Source organism: Strigops habroptila, chromosome 1 (genome assembly GCF_004027225.2).
Source record: "Strigops habroptila isolate Jane chromosome 1, bStrHab1.2.pri, whole genome shotgun sequence".
Taxonomy (NCBI): Eukaryota; Metazoa; Chordata; class Aves; order Psittaciformes; family Psittacidae; genus Strigops; species Strigops habroptila.
The window spans coordinates 78,682,193-78,691,332 of record NC_044277.2 but is presented as its reverse complement, the minus strand read 5'-3'; positions in this window follow the sequence as shown (position 1 = coordinate 78,691,332).

Genomic DNA, 9,140 nt, shown 5'->3' with positions numbered 1-9,140 from the left:
CTTATTCTTCCAATCCAGGATGCATCAAGGTGCCTTCTTTGACTTCATAGAACTCTTACTAAGAATGTAATTCCAGGCTCCTTATTTTTAGCTCAGTGTCCGAAGTAGATAGCAAACACTACATCCCAGAACAGTGTTGTTGTTCTACTCCCCGTTTTTTCAGTATAGACTATATATCTTTAATTTAGAAACCTGGAATTCAGATTTAACTCAAGTTCAGTTGTTACTACTTACGTAGATGCTCTGCACTAATTGTGTTTCCAGAAGAATCTCCCCAAAGTAATTGAAATCACACATGACATAGTATTAAAAAGACCCCCTTGCGTATCTAAGTCTGATACAGGAATACAGGAAGGTTTAAATGCTTAAGTAAAACAGAACCAGCTTTCTTTGAAAGTCAGTTCTTACCTCATACAAAAATTGCACTGGTAAAATAAGACTGGATTGCAATCACTTCTTTCGTTGCAAAACAATACTCCTAATTAAAAACATTTATTACGGTGGTACTTCTCAGAAGATTTTAGTTAATGCATGTGCTTTGCCACTCTGATGTTTCAGAAATCATCCCCAAAGGCTCACCACAGATCGTCATATTTTAAATTATATCAGAAACCTGTAGAAATTGAAGTTTTTTCAATATAAAAAAGTCTGTGCTTTTTAGCTAGCTTAGTGCTTGTTCAAATGCACTTTATTTTATGAAGATGTTTATGCTGTTTATTATTCCTTTACCTATGGTAAATTATTTTAAGTGTCTACTCTGGAAATAATGAAAGAGATGGATAAACACACATTAATTCAGAGTGAATGTTTTTTAGACATGTGACATTAAAATACTACTACTGTGTTTATCCATCACATTCAGTTGTGTAATCTGAAGTATTACCAATTTTTAAGACAGTATAAAACACTGTAACTCTGTTTCTGAAGCACAGGTTCCAAATTTTATATGCTGAAACATCTAACATAGTAGTTTATAAATATTCAGTGAATCAATTAAACAGCTGGTATCTCCCTTCCCCTCTCCCTACCCCCCCTTTTTTTAACAAATATACATTTGTGTGTTTTGCATACCGTTTTGTTCTTGAAAAATGCAAAATCCTTTTGGTGCCAGCATACTTATTTCTAAGAGAATTTTTCTGAAATCCAGGTTGTAGTGTTTTGATCGAAGAAAGAACAGCTTCACTCCCCTACTCTGTGGGAGACGCAAGATCAGATTCTCTTTTCAATTGTTATTAAACATAATGATGGAAGAGCAGATTCTCTTTTCAGTTATGATTAAATATAATGATTTGCTTTTAAAAAGAGCCATTTTTATAATGATTCATCAAATTTTAAATGACTCAAAAATGGTTTGCTGTATGAATAGAATTATCTGAACAGCTTCAGTGAGGACAACTGAGACATACTGTCTTCAGAATATTCCAGAGTGGCTGTAAAGGAGCTCTCACTCAGGATGTGAAAGACCAGTCAGTATATTAAGGGGCCTTAAGTTGACATTAGTCACATACTAGGTGAGTATTCTCACCTCATCTGTGGTAAAAATCCCTCTGATTCCATTTCTTTTCTTTCTCTCTCTGTCTTTTTCTTTCTTTTTCCAGAAAGTCATGTAAAAGGCTGCTCATTTCATTTCAGAAAATATTTCCTATGCTTGATACCTCAGTAAGAGTCGTGTTACAAACAAAGATTTCAAGCACTTTAAAATGAAGCACCTTCTTTAAATGTAATTTAAAAAATTAATGTTAACACACATGCATTTTACAGAATATATTTGGAAATTAGGTATATCTTTCATGGCTTATCTGTTCAGTCTCCAGAGTTATATGTAAATGTGTGTACTGAATTCTGGTAAAACTTCATCATGTAAGGGAAGCTGCTTCTGAGTCAAACAAAGACAAAGACTAACATTTACATTGTCATGAGAAAGGAAGTTGAGCAGTTGTCTGAACTATGTTTTAGTTCTTTACTCAATAGGTGGCTGTCCATGGCAGATCGTATTTATATAAGAGACCAGGATCATCTACATTTTGTTTCTCTGCTGCATGACACAGTTTGGCTAGGTCATTGATTAGTTAAGGCATCATCTTTGTTGTTCACAGCTATACTATGTTTAAGGATATTCTGGAGAAAACTTAAAGCATGTAAAGGATATTAATCTACTTTCTATATCAGTCTAAGTGATCTGAGAGAAGACTAGGGATGATGCAAGTTGTTCTAAGTACTGTTACATCTATTGTCGCTTTTGTTTTCCAAGTTCCATTTTACTGAGTTGCTTGCCATGATTTACTGATTCTGTTTAAGCTTAAGAAAGCAAGGAGATGGGTCTGCTTATAAACAGTGGTAAAGAGGTATAAGAATAATATTGTTTACAGTGTCTTCTTACGTTATCTGATCAGTGTTCCTATTTTGGGATAGCTGTTTTGTTGCTGAGAGAGATTGGGACTTGCAGGACTTGTCAGACTAAAGTTTTATGGACATGGGTTGATCTACAGGAAAGGACAGGGAGCAGTTCAGCCCTTTGTTGATTCTTGAAATTTCTTAGGAGCAGCCTAAGAAAGCATTTGATAATTTGGTGATAAGTGTATCTGGACCTAATAACTATCTGACCTAATCTCTCCCTGGCAAATGAGTTTTGCTTGAATTGACATGATGGGGATGCCCATCCCAAATGTCTTGGGAGCAATCTCCTGTGAAAATCGTGGAAGAGACAGTAGGATTCTGTGTAAAACAGGAGGGCCTGAAGTTCTGCTGGGAATATAGTTTGTGTGTGTGAATGCATGGATTAATCTTTACTTTTTGAAATGCGGTCCTTATTAGGGTATGATTCTCACAGAACGGAGAAAGCAGAAGTGACATCTACCTTCAAAGAGTAACATGGAATTAGCAACAATAAACATTCCAGTACTTAATTTAATAAAAATAATTAAAATTAAGCCTATTTGAAACACGGATTTAACTCAAATATGATATTGTGTTTGAATAGAAGTGTAAAAGTATCAGAAAAAGAAAAAAAGCTGATTTAACTACATCATTCAAAACCTATTTCTACCAGATTTCTAAGAAATCAGATTTTAGCATTAGTCTTGTGTTTCAGTCTAACGTGAAGCTTTTTCTGTCAGTTGCTAGAGTAGATGATAGGATGTTTATGTATTATTGCAAAAGAATTCATGGCTCATAAGTACTTTAAATTTGATATTTCTGGTTGAAGGAGTCTAGCTGGCTATGGAATGAATTACATTTTATACCCATCTGGTTGGTGTATGGAGATGGAATGAAACATGAAGAATTAAAAAATTAACAATTAAAGTAGGCTTTTTATATATAATAGTAAAGCGATAAATCTTGTTTGAAGTGTACAAATAATGTAATTTATCTTGCAAGACTGACATGTGAATAATTGCAGCTACCCATTGCCCTGGTGAAATAAAGTCCACTTACATATCACGCTGTTGTACTCTGCAACTCAGCTTTTTTCCACCGTTTCACCATCTAACGCTAACCAACACACATCAATGTGTAGAAAAAAATTTCCCTTCAAAGCAAGTCATCCACACGAACAGCCTTATTTGAAAGGCTTAGAGGACGATTAGTTCCTCAGGCTATATTCCTGTTTAAAAAGGTACAGAGAAGTGTATATGTTAGTCAGCAGCATGTATGAAACTTAAAAATAATGAATTTGATTTAATCTTGACACACAATTTAGGCATTCTGTAAAAAATATTTTAAGTATATTAATAAACATAAATTTAAACTTTGTATTGATGTAATTAAAAAGGTATTTTTCTATTTAAGCCAGAAGCCATGTGGAAACCTCTCAAAATGTGTGTTGTTCATAGTAATATATCTTTATTGATTAACCACAAGCAAAAAAGCAAAAAGCAAAACCTTTGAAACTCTCTTTGAACACTAAGGGGCAATTATGGTCAGAAAATTGATGGATTGTAAAAGGGTCATTTTTATGATAGTTTGGAATAGACTTTGATTACCTTGTTTTCTAAACCAGATTTGTGTCATTTGCACATATACTGCACTCAGCACAAAGGGTTCTTCAGGTTTTTGCTTTGGTTTTTGTCTTTATCTCAGATCATTTCATGAAGTGAGATGGAGAGTGGTAAGGTAAATAATAAAACCAGGAGAACTGAAATGGTAGTACCAAGCAGTGGGATAGCAACCACTTACCAGGATCAGCAGCATCTGATATAGTTAATCTGATCATGCTTTAGTATGTTGAATTCTATATGCACCAGTTACCAAGGTCACGTAAGGCACTACAGCAGATTGCAATAATCAATAGCTTTGTGTTTTATTTAGCTTTCTAACACATTTTTCACGGATTATTTCCATATGTAGTTGGTTTCTGATCACACCAAGTCTTACTCAACCCACAGTTCTTCCCAGTACTGTTTTCCTTAAAAAGTAAACTAGAATAATGGCATTGCATGTCCTAATGTTCACTGGCTCTGGAACAGGGATAATTGTATTTCTAATTTGAAATGAATTTCATATTTCTTTTAAGAAAGCTGAATATTAACTTGAAGCAATTGAACATGTCTTCTTGCTAAAGTCCAGAAACAAACAAACAAAAAAAAAAAGCTCAGTTAAAAAAATATTCTAAAATAGAAAACACTCAATACCTTGCAGTAAAATAATTCACTATACAAATAATAACCTTTCTGGTTTAAAGTGGTCTATTTCTATTTGCTAAAAGATTTTTTTTTCTTTTCCTGTGGGTTTTTTTTTTGTTTGTTTGTTTGGTTTGGTTTGGTTTTTTGTTGTTGTTTTTTTTTTTTTTTTTTTTTTTTTTAATATACACTTGGGTTAGGTTTAAAAGACAAATAAACCCATACACATTATCAGTTTGGTTTTTAAACTTGGGGTCAGTTCAGCAAAAAGTTGAGATCTTCCATTGACTTTTTTCCTTCCTATTTTATACTGATAGTTTTTATCTTTAAAGTGCTTTGATGAGCGTTAAGGTCATTTTGAAAAACAAGGTTTCAGTACAAAGGTAGATTTTCAGCTCAGTTTCTTTCATTAATCTGTTAAAGGGTTTGTTTTCTGGTTTGAGGTTTTTTTTTTGTGAAATGATAGTTGTGTGATATGTCTGAAGTACTTCTGACTTTATTAACTGAGAGAATTTGCTCTTGCATAGGATATTAAAATATTCATAATTACTTAATAAAACCTGTGCTGTCTAACAGCAACAAAATTCCAGGATGTGAACACATGTAGACTGGCCTGTTGTTTAACTGAAACTGTATTCTGATGTCCTCGTTCAACTTCTGTGACAGCTTATTTCCTGATCTTCTTGTGAAATTAGCATTCCTTGAAGTGACCAAGAGAGTCAGAAATTTAGAGAAAAAAAACCACTAATAATTGTAATATTTCATTCAACATTAAAGTTCCTTTTCAGATAATTAAAGTGTTTTATTCTTTTTAAACTAGGAAAAAGAAGAACAGAAATGTTTAGTGTTGTTTGTATAGTGTCAAAATTAATTGAGACTGAGGAAATAGATACATTGTTTGAAATTTCATATGTGCTGCTGATTCTCAGAATGAGGACTTTCAAAAGAGCTTTTAAAAAGAGATTTTTAAAAATTCATTGTGACAGAAATTAACATGGATCAGAAGAAATGATTAAAATTGATCAAGAGATGGATTCAGGCAATGGTCTACAACTTTTGAGATTTGGGGGGAAATGATTTAACCTCGGAAAAGATGAATGTCTGCGAGCAAGATTCCATGTCATGCACAGGTATCCATATCTTAAATTATCTTTAGCTTCCTGTGGAGGAATCTGTTCTTATTTCAATTCTCTGGACATCCTCTTTGAAAAGGATAAAAAGATATAAAATATACATAAATAAAATGATGGAGGCTTAAGATTCCTCTTTCTCCATGTTGACCTTGGAGTTAATGAATCTCTTGCTGGATCTTTACTCTTTGTGTACACTGACTATCAAGCAGACTTTGTGAGAAAGCATCCCTGTACTTCATGCGGTAGTAAGTTTCTAGACATAACGTACTGTGTTTCCACAATGACAAGAAGGAAATGAAAGCTTTAGACTTCTGCTGGTCCAGCAGAGGGAAAAAAAAAAAAAAATCCATCTTTCCTATCTTCTCCAAAAAAACCTGCATGGGAAAGTTATAAAAATAAAGACTGTAGGACATGAACCACCTTTCACATGATGGGACTGTCTCTCCACAGGACTTACATACACAAAATGCTGCAAGGGTTTGTTGTCATTAAAAACATTCTTAGATGGAGAATGCAGGAACTCTGACAATACAGCAGTGTATTACATAATACATTACCAAATTTTCAGTGTATTCATATAGCCTAGGAAGGACAGTGGTGTTACAATAAGAAAAATGCACCTGCTTGCATTTAGTAAGGATTTTTTTAATTCATTTTTTCTACTCCAGTCCTGTAACCACCACCATCATTCTCTCTCTTTCCCCTCTCTGCACCTTACTGCTGGCTAGCCGGCAGAGAGACTCTGAAGCCCAGGAAATGTGATCTTGCCGTTACTAACAGAAGCCTAACGGGGCCTTGTGCTGGCCTGGGTGGCACTGGCAGACCCACTGCCTGGGGGTGAGTGACTCTCCCCTTCTCTGGGGAGAGCCGGGGCTACACAGTGCCATCAGTGGTGTCGGCTGTGCTGAGGGAATGTATGGAAATAAACTCAAGTGGGACCAAGACTGAGGCGGAAGAAACCCCCTTCATGAACATTGCATGCTCCCTGCTGAACCGCTGAGCATAACAATTTGCTGTAAGGCCCTTGCTGCCCTCCGTGTGCCATCCTGTGTGTGCACACACCGGTCCTCTGGAGGAATCATAGAATACCAGGTTGGAAGTGTCCTTAAGGATCAACTGGTCCAACCTTTCTTGGGAAAGCATGAAGCTCCAGCACCTTGTCCAGACAGGTGTAGCCTGTGTTCAGGCTCCCAAGAGCCTTGGAAGGGTGGAGAATAGGAGAGGGTAGGAAGGGTGTGATTTTTACAACAATTTCAACTGCATGGTAGTTGAGGGGCTTTTGTATTTGAGAGTGTGGACTGTAAAAACTGTGAGCACATCAGCAATGCACCAGCAGCACTGTGTTAGTACCATGGGCACGACAAGTTGCGTTTTGCCCGTGACAGGCTTTTGAGGGTAACCAGTGGTGGAAAAGGGGGCAAACGCCTTGGTGGTTCTAGGCACAGTGATATGGTGAGCTACCTCTGCAAAAGTATCTCTGAAGGTGGCCAGTAGTGATAGCAGACAACTAAGAAGGCAGAGCTTGTGTCAAGTGTTCCGGCTGATTATGTGACTTTTTTTTTTTGAAATTATTTTTAATATTTTCTTAATTTTAGTTTTTTATTACCACTTTTGGAGGTGAAGGCTTACTGAAACCTGAGGAAAGGGAAAAAAGTTTTTTTGCCTTGGCCTTGCTGTCAGGCTATAACTCCATCTGGGCAAACTTTGGTATGGAGAGAAGGCCACAGAGGTGCTGGTGGCTCACATTGCCAGCCCAAAACCTGCGAGGGAGAAAGAAAAGAGATAGCCCCTGAAACAGTCTGAGAAAACATGGGATTAAAATCCCAGGGTAGCTGCAGTCTGGTTTCGGTCTCTCGTCATAGTCTGAGATCAGATTTTTATGGTTTGTGGCTGGGTGTTTGGTCTTTTTGACAGGTATTTCTGTGAAATGATGGAAAAGCAGAAGGCCAGGCACACCTGTAGGGGAGACAAGGAAGAGAAGAGCAAATTCCCCCACTCTTCTGACCCCACACTAGATGCCTGCTCTGCTGCTACATGAGTTCTCAGGGCTGAGCTGAGTAAAGGGGTTGGGAAAAACACTGAGAACCAATTTTTCCTTTTCTTTTTTTTTTTTTTTTGTTTTTTACCAAAATCATTGGGAACCAAAGCCCTGGGCCTGGGCTTCTGGCACAGGGGTTTCTGCAGTGTAACTCTGAGAGCTTCCTCTGGGAAAAATGACATCCAAAGGGGAGAGAGGAGTACAGCACACTAAAAAGGAGGAAAAACAAAATGCAAGGAGGAAAAAAGCTTTAAAACACAGGATTTTTGACCAAGTGCTCTCTGTACTGAAGAAGCTCTCAGTGAAGTGAGGTAGAGCTGACTGCCTAAGCCAGAATGTAAACCTGTATGGGATGATTGCAATTAATGCATTCAAACAGACATTTATTTTGAAGGAAAGAGGCAAAACAGGGAGGTAAAAGTTTACATACAGGTGCTTGATTTTTTTTTCTTTTTTTTTCTCCCCCCCCCCCCTTAAAATACCAAGTTTTATGTGTTTGTTCTAAGAGACGGAACCCAGGGGTAAGAAACAAGGCTATTGGATAACTGAACAGTTCCTTAAGCGCACCGAATATTTTTACCTAGTAGTAAAGTCATACATAAAACGTACCACAAAAATGTATTGAGAAAGCAACAATGCTGCTAATTAGCTGGAATATCACCAGAAACTCCTCCAGAAAGAGATGCTTTGGTTGGGTTGACAAAGACAGCTATTCATAGCAGTCTTAGAATCATAGAATAGTTAGGGTTGGAAAGGACCTTAATATCATCTAGCTCCAACTCCCAATGCAGGGGTTTTTTTTTATCCTTTGTTGTTTGTTGGTTTGCTTTTTTCCTATAGGTAGAACAGAAGAATGAACAATCTATTTCAGTCCTATGGGTATAGTTAGCAGTGTAATGCATAGCTATACTCTGTTTGGATTTTGGTTTTGTTTGGGTTTTTATAACCATATCTCAACATGGGAAAAACAAAAGCTAGGATACCTTTCTTTTGAGGTTGGTTGCCATGGCTGAAGCTAAAAAAGTAAGTAAAATATGCACCTAGATAAAGAGAGAACATAGGTGTAGCTTAAAGTTGGGGGGTTTCCATGTTAATTTGAAGTGTTACTGCAACTAGACTAATATCTGTTTGTTAGGCTCTCTATACATAATGCATTCCTTTTCCGGTAACACTACTTTGAATGTAACAACCCAGAGACGGATGCCTTGAGCTCAATCTCTTTAGAAACAGTTTTACCTAGATTATGATCAGACTGGTAGTGCTGGACACCACAAATGAGTGTGAAATCAAAGTAGATTGTACTTCCACTTTGCCTGAATTCAACTGAAAATCACATCTATCTCTAAGATA